A 13,796-nucleotide genomic window follows, 5' to 3' on the forward strand; every position below is an offset into this window, starting at 1 on the left:
AAAAAAGAGAAGAAGAAAAGAATCTGATTCTCAATCTGAAAGCAGTTTGTCTTCTTCCCATTTTTTTAATGTCCACTCTCGCCCTCTCTTTCTGGAGCCTGTTTATGCTCTCGTCCCGTCTCTTTCCTCGAGTATCTCCCCCTCTCTTTCGCACCGGCTCGACCTTATGACAGTGTTTACCTTGGCAGCAGAGCGCAGTCGCAGCCGACGTCGCAGCCTCCGCGTTGAGCAGGCATTGTACTATTTCAAGGATAACCACTACAACCCGAGGTTCTCCTTTGTCCCATCCGCAACTGGCCTTCGAATTTACAGAGTATTTTCCTATAAATCGCAATCGATTGATATAATTACGGGGGGCACATAACCCCGAAAGCTAAATATACACAGGGAGAAAAACTATGGGAAATGTCAAATTTTTAATAAAATTAAAATAGATAAGTACAGGGGGAAAATCTAAGTGAAATAGGGTCTCTTATTACATCATAATTATAGAGCATCAAAATTGTATTTATGATAGATAAATTAAAAATATATCAATACGATAAAAATATAATATAAAATTGAATTTTAAGATATATTTTAATATTATTTTATTTTGTTAACTATTTTAAAGTATACCTTATATACTTAATCAAGAAACAGAATCAAGAAAGAGCCACTCATTCATTAAACAGCATTAGGGAACTTTTATTTTGTTAGATAATTTATAATAAATTAATATAAAATAAGCACCACACATATTTTTGAAGGAAATTTAGATACTCTACTTTCATAATATATATTGAAACCCTACTGATGACTTTTTTCTCTCTCTGCTGCAATTGCACTTAAGCATCCATATTTGATATGCACTTTTTATTGATTTCACTTGGCCAGCAGACGACTTTTACTAATTAACACTTTTTTCGCTTTCCCTTGCAGGTAAGTTCTTGGACACTTGCGTTGTGCTTAACCCAAATCGACGACATTTGGTAAGGAGTGGGAATCGAAATGGGAATCGGAATTGAAATTGGAATCGGAATCGGGCTAACAAGACAAGTCACTTAATGTCTGTCGCCAATTTATTCGTATTTTTTGTGCCGCTCTTTGTTTTTGGGGCCAATTAGCGAAACGAGTTTCTGGTGTAAACGGTTGAGGAAAGGAAAACATTTCCGCAAAATAAATAAAGTAAAGTAAAGTGAAGTGAAGAAAAAGAGAGAGAGGAAAAGGCCAAAACCAGCTGGCCAAAACGGAGGTATGAGTGATTCATGCGAGTGCGAGTATCTCTTAATACGCTCCAACTCACATCGCGTTTTCTAAATCCCCAAGCCCCCAGTCCCCATTCTCCATTCCCAAATCCACTTTACTCTCCAGTAACTCGACGAGATAATGAGCCGGCCAGTAAGGAAATTAAATACAGTGATTAAGTAACTTAATGACGTGGGATAAGCCACAAAATGAGCAGGCTAGAACCAGATTTCGAGTGTAATCCCAAAAAATAACAAGATAAATCCTGGATTTCGGGGGCTCTTCACTTAGATTTCAACTTGATCCGCCTCTTAACTTCACATTCAAGACCTCTTTTTTTAGAGAGCCTCAAAAGTTCACTTATTCGGCGGTCACTGAACCCCTCCATCTTTTGGCCACTTCTCTTCTTCATTTGCATTTTTTTGTACCCACAAAAGAACCATTTTAATTGTGTTTAATTAGACTCTCAGCTAACCGAAATAATTATGCATAATTAAAAGCTATTTTGCATTTTAAAGTGAATTTAAGGCATTAACCTTAGCAAATAAATTATGCTTGTCACGTGGCATTTAATATGGAATAATTATTTAGATTTATTATATCTCATCTCTCGCTTGTCTCTCAAACATTTAATTGAATCGAATTGAATTAAATCGAAAAGATGATATCACAGTAAATTCCCCATAAAACATACCTCATTTTATTAGGTCATAAATTTTAAATATAAATTATTCATTATTAATTCGGAAAGTTTCTAAATTCGCAGCAGTTCAATGAACCAAAAGTAGGCAAACGTTTTATTTTAGCTAGAAACAAACAAATATATACATTACATTTGAGCAAAAGAAACGAGCCCAAGAGAATAATGCAAAACAATTTGGTTTTTTTATTTGCTTCTAGAATTCCAATTTTTGAATGATTTGGGGTGTGGCATATATTGATTTTGCTGTCATTTGCATAGACTCAGAGTTAATGAAATTTTTCAAATATTCATTCAGTGGATTTGAATGTGGGTGCCTGTGTGACAAGCATATTAAATAGTCTCCGGTGTCAGAGTTATTATATCTATGTAAATGCAATTGAAGTCTTGGAAAAAAATATTTGGCTTAGAAGATATTACATTGGGTAGTATTTTGGGGGGAGTAAACGAATTATTACCCCACTTTTTTTAGCATACATTAATTAGTTTAGTTTATTAGAAAATTTATTTTTTAAATGAGGAAGACTCGAAATATAAACATGGAAAGCTCAGAATTATACAAAATGTTTTTAAATGTTTTTTCTTATATTTTTGAGATAAACCATTATCATATAAAGTAATTGAGAAAAATGCTCATATATTTATAATTTTTTAAGTCCATGTATGTAATTTCTTTATGAATTACACCAGGGCTGACCAACTGCCCCATTAAACCTCTGTGTACCCCTTATTCTTTCGGCTTAACAAACACATATCACTGCTCACATACTTGCGCATATCAGTTTGTATGTTAAACACTTTAAACGTGTTTTCATTTTGACTTGTTTGCTTTGCTCTTTACCTTCTTTTTTAAACTTCTTACTACACAAACTACACGGCGGCAACTGCGACCCTTTTTCATTTGACTTCGTTTTCGTAGTCGCTGTTGTCTCGCGTTGCTGTTTTGTTGCTGTACAAAATTATATTTATTTTTGCATTAAGCACGAGGTCAATTAACCTCATGCCGCGTCGCGAGTTCAATAAACGCAAAGCACACACAGCGCGCAAAAATATACAAGCAAAACTTTAAACTACACACTCTCGCACACTGAAAATTTAACATTCACATAACAGCAACAAAAAAAAAAGATTGCAAAAAAGAATGCAAAAAACTGTGTTGTGACGTCGTTGTTGTCGTTGACATTTTGCACATTTTACAACAGCAACAAGGCGGATTTTTTTAACGACTTTTTTTTTCATTTTTTTTTTACAATTGTAAATTGAGTCATTTGGTTGTAGTTGCCAGTTGTCGTTGATTTTCACTTTTTTTTCTTTTTATTGTTATTTTTGTTATGCACTTGACAACGACAGCATATGAACAACAGCAGCAGCAACAACAACCTCAGCTATATCAACCAAAAACTCATTCATCAACACTTGCAAAGCATATTTTTTTACCCCCTTTAGAATGTTTTTTTATTTTTCTATATTTTTTATTATATATGGTTAGCCTAAGGCCACTGCTTTTTGAGGCGGGTTTTTGGGGGGTTTTTAAAGACCCCTGGCCATTGATACACCGACTCGCGTGCCGTTCTTGTCGTTTTTTTAGAGCTTGCTCCCTTTTTTTTATTATTTCTCATATTTATTTACTCAGTTTTTGTGCCCATACAAATTAATTGTAGTCTTTTTCTGACGTTTGGCGTTGCCAAGCAAAAAAAGCGAGGGAAAAAAGTTTATTTTGATTTCGTTGTTGTTTATTTTTTGTGCCCAGCTTGGTAACCGACACACACAGGTGTGCAAAACGAATGTTGAGTGGGGTAAAAGCGAATGTAAATCAATAATCGAGACGAGGGAGGTGCAAAAAATGCTAAATAAATGAAGACAAATTGGGTAAAATTTGTTTGAACATTTTATTACTGGCAAATTTGTTGGCAGGGCTATAAAAACGAATGAGGAAATGTTGTGAAAGTATAAATAACACTTGATTAAGTGGTTCAAAGCAACCCAATAAATATCCAAGGCTAGTTTGATACAAATTTAATACTTAAATACGGTTAATTTAGGTTTGGAACAACAAATTAATTATTCTTTAACGACAGCTACAAAAATACATCAAAAATAAATAAAACTTAGAAGAAAGTTAAAGAATTATCTGCAAAATCTAGAACAACTTTATAGCTTGTAAGCAATTATCGAGCATAAATTACATACTTATTATGTTGCTGACCAAGCAAATTTTATGCTGCAAACAAAGTCACTTAATTGAAATATGCAAATGACTCAATTCATTAGAAAAACACTTAATTTGACTTCCAATTGATGTGCAAAACAATTAACTCGTTAAATGACTAAACGCTCGCAGCTCATCAAATCATAAATGCCATTCGCCAAAGGCACTTTAAAATAGATATACGCCGAATAAATAAGCAAATCAGATAAAAGTGATTCATGGTGTCAAATTGCTCAGCAGTTGCGGTATAAACTAAAGTTTTAGTTACCTCTTAAAAAAGCGTTCACATAAAGCTGCCAGTTTGGCATTTCCGTTTGGCAAAATAAGTAATCCGTGTGCTAAAAGCTTCCCCATTCATGACTCACAAATATCTGTGTATATATAAAATTATATGCCGGCAATTAGCCAAGTTGATCTAATAACCCAAGTGGGAAATCAGCGGGGAAAACGCTTGCAAATACTTACATTTCCACTTGGCCAAATCGCGGCCAAGCCACAAAACTAGTTTACTTAACAAAAAAAAAATACAGAAAAACTAACACAAACTAGTATTATAATAATGACTTCAATTTTCAGGCCGGCCTGGCAAAGAGATTGTTGTAAAAAATAATAATAATAACGAAAGCAGAGTAGAGCAGCGTACAAAAAATTGTATTTGGCAACTTTAGCAACGAGATTCTTTGACGTGAATTTATGGCAATTGAAGACAAGTTTTTAATTATGTTTTTGCCGTCGACTTTGTTGCTGTTGCTGTTGTTGTCGTTGTCGTTGTTGCTGTTATGGCCTGGCATAATAATAATTTAAATATGGCCAGGACAGCCTGAAAATGAAGTGGCACAAGGCATTAAATCATCGCGTGCAGCTAAAAAGGATAAATAAACGAGTAGGAAACACACAACTGCTTCAATTTACTTTTTCCAATCACACGAATTGAGTCACTTTTTGTTGGGTTACTTATCGCAGACAATACTCGATTAAAATGGTTTATCTGAAAGCAAAAAAAGCACATGGAGAAAAAAAAGTTAAATTATAAATATTTGTTTGTAAATAATAATGAGGTTTTAAAAGCTTTCAAATATTAAAATGTGAAACCTTTTACTTTTAAAGCTATTAAACAAGATAAATGTAAAATTGTTGTAGTTTAAAAATAAGAAGTGTATGCAGACTTATGTTTAATATTAATTTACAATTTTATATGCCTTAAAATTAGTATATATATACAACTTAGGCTTGGAGTTGTACAGTAAATATCACATTAAACTATAATTTACAAGCCGAGGCTTAACCACGTATTGTTTGCAGTACTGTATTTATTTTAAATATACACATCAGCAGCATAACGATGTTTTCTCAGTGGCCAATTAAATCCATAAAAATATGGTTTAAAAATGCCAATATTAATGCAAATATAAAATGCAACGGCAGACGGGAAATGTATATATTTTTGCCTGCTAAAAATCTTCTCCTTCTGCTTGTAATTATGCGAGACTTGTTCTGCACTGTGGCTGCTGTTTTTGCTGCTATTGTGGCTTTTGTTGCTGCTTCTTCGTCTACATTGCAATTTGTATGCAAATGCAATCGACAATACAGCAACACACAACACAGTACAGCACACCACACACAACACGCACACACTCTCGCAGCATAAACAACGTGATTAGCATAACAATCGACGAGGCCGTAAATATTGCATTTTAGCATAATTGTTTATACTTCGCAGCAGCTGCCAAACGAAAGCAACGCCTCTTCGCAGTACGGCTACTTTGTATTTAGTAAGCCAAGTAATTAAGCCAACAGCATTTTGGCCAACATTTCAGGCATATAAATTGTAATATCCCACAATATTCCACTCGATTCGAGAGCACACTTAATGAGTTTTCTATTCAAACAAATGGCTTATGACAGACAATTCCAATTTACCATTAAGACTTTGAGTAAAGGCGAAATTAGCATGAATTCGGCAATTTCGGTAAATTGAACAGTATAAATGATTTCTAATATACATAAGTGGAATAAAATAATAATTGAATAAGAAACTTTTAAATATTTAAATCAGAAGAGCAATCCTTTGCATGTCATTCGAACAAATTTAATAAATTTGTAACTATAAATAATTGACAACTAAAATATATACAAACAAATTTTACAGAAATGGGATGCGAACCAATTTTATAAATCTTTGAATTTATTTCTAAAACCGATTTTAAACAATAAAATCTAATTTGGATAGATTTTCTACACTATATTTCCTTATTTCAGCGTTTTTTCACCCTTTTTCTACTATTTCAACTGCATTTTAAACTGCATCATGACAAATTTCTCACACTAGTGTCAAGTGCCGACATCTGCGATCGCTTTCGGCTTTCGACTGTCGGATGCACACAATCTTCCCTGCGAATCCAACAAGTAGAGTGGAGTCCCCGTTCCCATTCCCATTCCCATATTGCCATTCCCAAAACCCATTTTCCATTTCCCATTCCTGCCTCAAAGTCGAGTTTCGACGAGCTGTGCTAACTTTCTATTGTACAATGCGATCCAGTCACTTGTTTTTGGCCCAAATGTTAGAGTGTGTGTGCGTGTGTGCCAATTGACGGCCATGTGTATGTATATCCACAATGCCTAACTGCCTGTGACGTTGTTGGTGCTGGGTATTCTCTGGCTATGCACTCAAAAAAAAAACATAAGCTGAGACCTAAAAAATATCAGATTGGAATCACAAATTACAGATATTACAGATATCAATTTTTAGTTTTACTTATTAAACAGGTTCTATTTTTATATGGACTAGTCCATACATCCCGCGTTAGGCGCCAATAACGATTTTGTAAAATAGTTATACTTTTTATTATTTTTATTTATTACTCCAAAGGACAATTGTAATATTGATCAATTTTTTTGACAATATTTCTCCGTGCACCAATGGATCAGTATCGCTTGCAATGCATTGCTGTTGCAGTTGCAATTTCTGTTGCAGTGTTGTAGTGTTGCTGTTGCATGCTATCCCCGTTTTGGGGCTCCGCTTTGTTCGTGTTCATTTGGCAGTTTCCGCGCTGCAAACTTTGTAATTAACTTTTGTCACGACGATGCCAAAGTCTTCCGAGGACTCTCGACCGAATGTGAAATGAATACATATACAAATAAAAGTAAAAGAAACTGCACTCAGTGAGGTGAACATGCATAAGTAATTATTTATTTGCGAGATGACAGCAAATATTTCCTAAATATCCAACAATTAGCAACGCCAGCTTAAAAACTGATTAAAGACAGCAAACAAAAAATTAGAGCTAAAGGGAGAACAATAGAGGTTCCATGGCGTGCCAAAAAAAAAAGAGTGAAATAAAAATAAGAGGAACTAAAAGAAAGGAGAGGAATAAGAAAGAACAAAAAAGAATTGCCAAGGAATTCGTTAACGACTCGACATGCCAAAATTAATGGCATGCCTGGCAATAATTAAAACAAAAACAAGGCAGCACGAAGCTGACGCTGCAAAAAAAAAGTCCAGAGCAGACAGAGATAGATGGAGGCAAAAAGAAAGAGACAGGGACAGAGCATCCAAACAAGTTTTTGCAAAAAAAAAATCCAAACACAAAAATTAGCGGGGGCGGAGTAAAGCGAAATGCATTATATAACAAGCATTTCCATCCATTTCCAAATGACTTTTAGGAATGTAAAGTCTGCTTACCTTTTTTCGGCTTTTGCAAATATTTGCTCTATTGATTACCAGCCAGTAATGTTTTAGTAACAGTGTTGGGAAGGGTTTTAGATCGGAGTACCTACATATTTTAAAACTTAGGTACATATATTGCTACCAAAAAATGATCATAAATTTTAACCTGCCAATCATTTTTGAGCAATTTTTTTTTGTAAAGTTAAACAGTGAAATTTTTAGGTGCATAAACTGCTTATAACATTTTAATAAATACCTTCTTTTGATCAGATGAAAACTATATATTTAGTATGAACAAAGCAGTTAAAAATGCAGTCTAATTTGTGTGGATTTCTTAATAACATATTATGGGAAACCAGAAATTTTACATATTTGTTTAACCTTGTAGCTTAAATGTACCTTTTGTATCACTGATTATACATTGACCATTCCACTTACACCCGCAGTAAATGTGTATTTCCACCGCCCTTTTTCAATTTAATTTATCGCAAATATGCAATCAAAATGATGATGTGAGTGGAAGTGGAAGTGAATGCAATCAATGATGGCTCGATGAAAGGCCCCTCTCGATATTGACTAGCTGAAACTTTAATAATTCAGAAGGCGTAAATTGAATTAGTCAGGCATTTCTTGGGGGCAAATGTCATGTCGGTGGATTATTTCGATTTTAGTTAAGCTGCCGCAGAAGCGAGCTGTTTACGAATGCAACTGTCCGTGCGATGGACGAACAATTGCAGCCTAATTGAAAGCTAAATTGAATAAAACACACACACACACAAACGTCGAGAAGAAGCCCTCGACACACACACAGAGAGACATGCTAACAAGACAGCTGAAAAAAGGGGCAAAAAAAGTGTAGCCTGCTCAACGGCGCACACTCGACACGTACAATTACAGTACAGTACACACATATATACATGCAGTTGCAATTACTTATACGACAGTGTGTGTGTGTCTGTGTGAGGATATAGCCAGACAGTCCGCAAGAAACTCAAGAGCCTGAAACTGGGGAACACTGCCAGAAATGCTGATAAAATAGGTTATACATTTTACGTTTTTATATGAAAATGTAATTTTCTTTGTTTTGGATTTATATTTCTAGACATATGTTTTTTTTTATTATTTTATGACTACATTGCTTAGCTCTACTATTTAATAAAAAAAAACAGTTTGAAGACCAATTTAACTATATTCTTTCAAGAAGTTATTTCACAATTAGTTTCTGGCTGTCCAAAAAAAAAATATTTTTTATATTCTTTTTTAAACTTAATATTTAAGTAAATGCATTCAAAATAACTATAACTATAATATCCAGCATATGGAAAGATATCATATATCTAATTTAATTGAATTGATTTTCAAATGTACAAAAAAGTTCTCTGTGTACCAGCATAGCCATTCCAAAATGCTACAGGATAATGGAATGGAATAAAGCAGGACATGGAAGAGAGAACGGTGAACGGGAGAATAAAACACATTCTGTGCACATAAATGGGGGCCAAGGAGTGGGTGGTGGAAGTGGGCGGGAGAATTGTGGAAAATGCAAAATTAGCATGAATACGAAATACAAGTTAAATATTTGAGCAGCCCAAAGGTGTTTCAAGCGACATATAGAGAGAGGGGCGAAACGAGCATAAGAATGGAGTATTAAGAACGGGGAAACACCGAAAAACCAGAGCCAGGAAAATGGAAAATGGAAAATGGAAAATGCAGGCGATTGCGAGTACGAGATGCTGGGATGCAATCATAGAAATTGCATTTGCCGTTAGAGCAAATGGTGCTTGCGAGTCCAAAATGAAGTATTCTGCAGCATAAGCAGAAAGTGCCCGATAAAGATTTGTTTTAATTGCTTGCCATTATCCCAAAATGGGATATGTGCATCCTGAAGTCTTGAACTCCAAATTGTAAATATTTAAACAGTTTAGTCAGCATTTCTAGATCGTAATCGTAATTGCAAGAGAATTGTATACATTTCCTGCATTGCTTTTTCTTAAATCTTATTTATTTTCCTGTAACTGAACATTTCCCAGCTTTAGACATTTTTAGTTATAAAATAATAAAATTACAAGAAAGTTTCTTACATTTCCTGCATTCCTTTTTCTTAAATCTCATTTTTTTTTTCGTGCAACTGAAGAACTTGATTTTTTCTTTTCCCATTTTCATCAGATAGTTAATAAAAATAAATAAATACCATCTTTCAAGTTCTAATTAATTTTTCCTACAGCTCAAGAACTTTCCCCCTACCTGTTTTTTTTTCATTTTCCAATACAAGTCGGACATGACACAAGATAAATGGACTGCTGATAACATTTAAAATAAATAAAGAACGCACAGGCAACGTTAGCGATAACTAATATTTGATTTATTTACAATTTACTCGCTGCATTTTTTTGTTATTTATTTTTTTCGTTGTCGTTTACCTTGTTTTCTTTTCTTTGGCCGTTGATTTGTTTTTTATTCCTCTCCCTCACTCCAGTGCTCCTTATCAGCAGACTTTGACTTTGGGGACATGTAAATAATTTATATTGTATACTCTCTGTTATGTGTGTAATTTATGACGGCCATGCAGGCACACTATAAAAAACCAAAAACAAAAAACAAAAAACAATGAGCGAAAGAGGTGTTATATGGCTCTTATCAGCGTGAAAGTGGGACGGGTGTACGGGTGAAGCTAGTAAAATAGTTAGTGCTTAGCAACAATATCAGGTTGGGTTTATAGCGGAATAAGCATATGTTCTATATAGAAGAGGACAAATGTCTTTTTGAATATCAATTAATCTAAGTAATTATAAATACGGAAATGAATAAAAGTTACCTAATTGCTTAAGTTAAAGGAGAAAACGAAATATAAAGATTTAAAATCATCATAAAATGTGCCTCAAGGTATGCAAAACATGAAAAATAAATTTAAGTTATATTTATGTAAATCGTTTTAAATTATGGTTTTATAATTTTTTCCGTTTCCTTTTCTGCCGTTAGTGTACTTTATTCCATTAATGACTAACAAATTTGTATAGCGAATTTAAAATCATTTTAGGGCTACGATCGCGATTATATTGGTAAAGTTCAGGCATAAAATACTTAATTGTTGTTTTTAATAATTAACCTAAAATTTTCATGGACTTTGTATATCTGAATAAGAGTAATGTATTTTGTGAGTGTCTTACCTCTATTTTACCTTTACTTAACCTTATTTTGCTGCGTTTCGTTTGCTGCTTATCAAGGCGATGTAACGCACACAAGCGTTAAGAACACACACATTAAAAAAAAAAACACACTCACACACAGGGAGATAAACGCACACAGAGACACAACTAATTGCTGTTTACTCAGCGCGCAATTTTCTTTTCAACACTCAGCGAAAAAGATGTGGGAAAACACTGAAAGTTGAGGGCCATTGCCCGCTGTTCATGTTCATGTTCTTGTTTTTTTTTTTGCTTTCGTAGCTGTGTCAACTGCAACTCACTAATCTCTCCCTATCTCACACACAGATACTCACAAACACATATGCACACATACATTTATCTCCGGCGGTGCCATCTTTCTTTAACGTTTTATTTATTTTACCAAGAAACAAATAATTGCCGCGATGCAAACGGGACGATCATAAAAATTTAATTAACTTTTATGAGCTGGGTAAATAGTGGGGAAAATGCATTAAACACAGCGCAGAAAAACTAGAAAAACATTTACCCAAGAACCCGGGTCTGAAAATAAATTTTATTTACTTTCTTTACGATTTTTCATTTGCGCCGTGTTTGTTTATTTGTTTGCCGATGTCTAAGCAAATGTTTTCGCCAATGTTTGCAAAAGTTTAATTAATACTTCAATGCTAATATTTAGGAGGGTCTATATTATACAGCGGAGGTTAAAAAAATATAATTGGCATTGACTTAGGAATGCAAACAAAAATGCTTACTCTGCAACTTTATAATTCTATTACGAAGCTTTTTTATTTCTTTGAAGCATGAGAATAGTAAAAAAATATTCATTTAACTTGAAATAAGAGTTTAAACTATTCTTTGGAACAAAAAAATCTAATTTTTACTTTTTTGGTCTAAAAATAGTTAAATGCCATTTTAAGCTAATTTTAATTAAAGATTAGTTATGCTAATATTAATTTAAGAAATTTTAATGAAAATTGTTTCCCCTTTCAAACGCCCTATTTCTGCACTTAAATTTGTATTCTAAAAATAGTTTAAGACCTGTTTAACCTAATTAATAACATTGTTTAATTCTGTTAAAAACTCTTAAATTGAATTGCCATGAAAATTGTGAAATATTTATTTGTACCTTTAACATCCTATTGCAATGCGCTCATCTGTAGCTGTATTTACTTTGGGATTGTTTGCTCTTAAAATACAAAAAAAAAAGAAATGTAAGCAAAAATAATTGGCAATTTTCAATTGGAAATTGCGTGCAAATTTATTTTAATTTTGCACCTGCGTTTGGTAGCCCCATCGATGTTTGCAATGCAAATATTTTTAGAAAGCAAAAGAGGGAAAAACCATCAGTATCGCCCCCTCACCTTTTTGCTTTTTTCCTGGACAATGTTTGTTCAAGTTATTTGGCTGCTTCGTTGCCACCTGGGAAAGCAGAGATAAGGAGAGGAATTCGAATTTACCAGGTCGCATTGTTGGATTTATTTGCATAGCATTATGCGACACATACCATACATACAATATACATTTGTGTATATCTATGTAGAGAAGGTGGCAAATATTATTTCGCACATGTGTAAAATATAAATCACTTTATTGCAACCAATTTGCACAAACGATTTGCTTTGACTGCCATTTTGCTGGCCATGTATGCAAATCGTGTTTATTGTGTGTCTGTGTCTGCATAAAATTCCCTGCCACATAAGCCACATTAATTGGATGCTGCCTTTTTGGGCCATTTTTGATTTGTGCCTTTCGCAATTAGCAGAAATATTTCGAGAAATATTTGTTTGCCCTGGACCCAAGGAGTTTTGTGTTGATTTATTGCAAGAAATTTACGACAGACCCAATGTTTATTTATACGACTTCCTCTCCCTTGGATTTATTCCGCTTCTCAACGGCTTGTTGAAAAAATAACCATAAAAGTTGGTCGTCTGTTTGTGTAAGTTCATATTTGCACAGCCAGCACTTTCAATATTTAAAGAGCAACGCATCATTAATTGGATGAATAAGGTTTTTGAATGAATAAATTTATCCATTTATAAAAAAATAAAAATAAATGCTGTTTTCATTCCTTTAAAAAAAAGGAATTAGCAATTTTATTATTTGTAGTTTAACTATATCAATATTTCATAAGTTTTGAAAAAATGGCAAAAATAATTTTTATGCTAAAAGCATAAAAGCTTAAAAAAGATAAAATTTCTAACCCATTTAAATGCAAATAATTTAACAAATATCTACTGCAAACTAAATTAAATTAAAATGCTTCTCCTGTTTTTCTCAACTTTGTAAGGCTTCCCCGGTGCAAAAATAGTGTCAGGTTTGCCCACAAAAGAAAACTCTCTAGCATTATGCAAAAATATACGACCTGACATTATATCGATTGACCTGCCAAGAGCAGCGTAAAACTATTTTTGCCTTCTCCATTAGACTTTTGCATCCCTTGGCCAAAACAGAAAAAAAACAACAGCAAAATAAAACTAATAAACGACGAGAAGAAACGAGACAGCTCGACTCTTTTATGAACATAAATTTTGAAAGCCTTTAATGGCGAGCGGCCACAACGACAACTACAACTACAACTACAACGACAACTACAAACAACGACAACAACAAATGGCAACCGCAGCTGTTGCTACGAATTTTTGCAACATTTTTCCTCTGTTTTCGGATTTGGCTGCTCAAATAAATTGCGCATAAATCGTGGGCAACATAAATTTTACATGTTGTGCCCGGCGTTTTTCGCCGACTGAAAACAAGTTGAAATTATGTGAACGAAGCGGGCATAATTTATGCGATCGGATGGGGAGGCAATTAAAATATTTGTGCCAG

The 13,796-nt window shown here is 33.8% G+C and overlaps 1 protein-coding gene across 4 annotated transcripts in view; it reads left to right on the top strand.

The window, feature by feature from the left end:
- Window positions 1-13,796, top strand: part of LOC108145818 (DNA N6-methyl adenine demethylase) — a 99,845-nt gene that overhangs the window by 75,835 nt on the left and 10,214 nt on the right. The window lies entirely within an intron of this gene.

The sequence above is a fragment of the Drosophila elegans genome, unplaced genomic scaffold, assembly GCF_018152505.1.
Source record: "Drosophila elegans isolate 14027-0461.03 unplaced genomic scaffold, ASM1815250v1 contig_208, whole genome shotgun sequence".
Taxonomy (NCBI): domain Eukaryota; kingdom Metazoa; phylum Arthropoda; class Insecta; order Diptera; family Drosophilidae; genus Drosophila; species Drosophila elegans.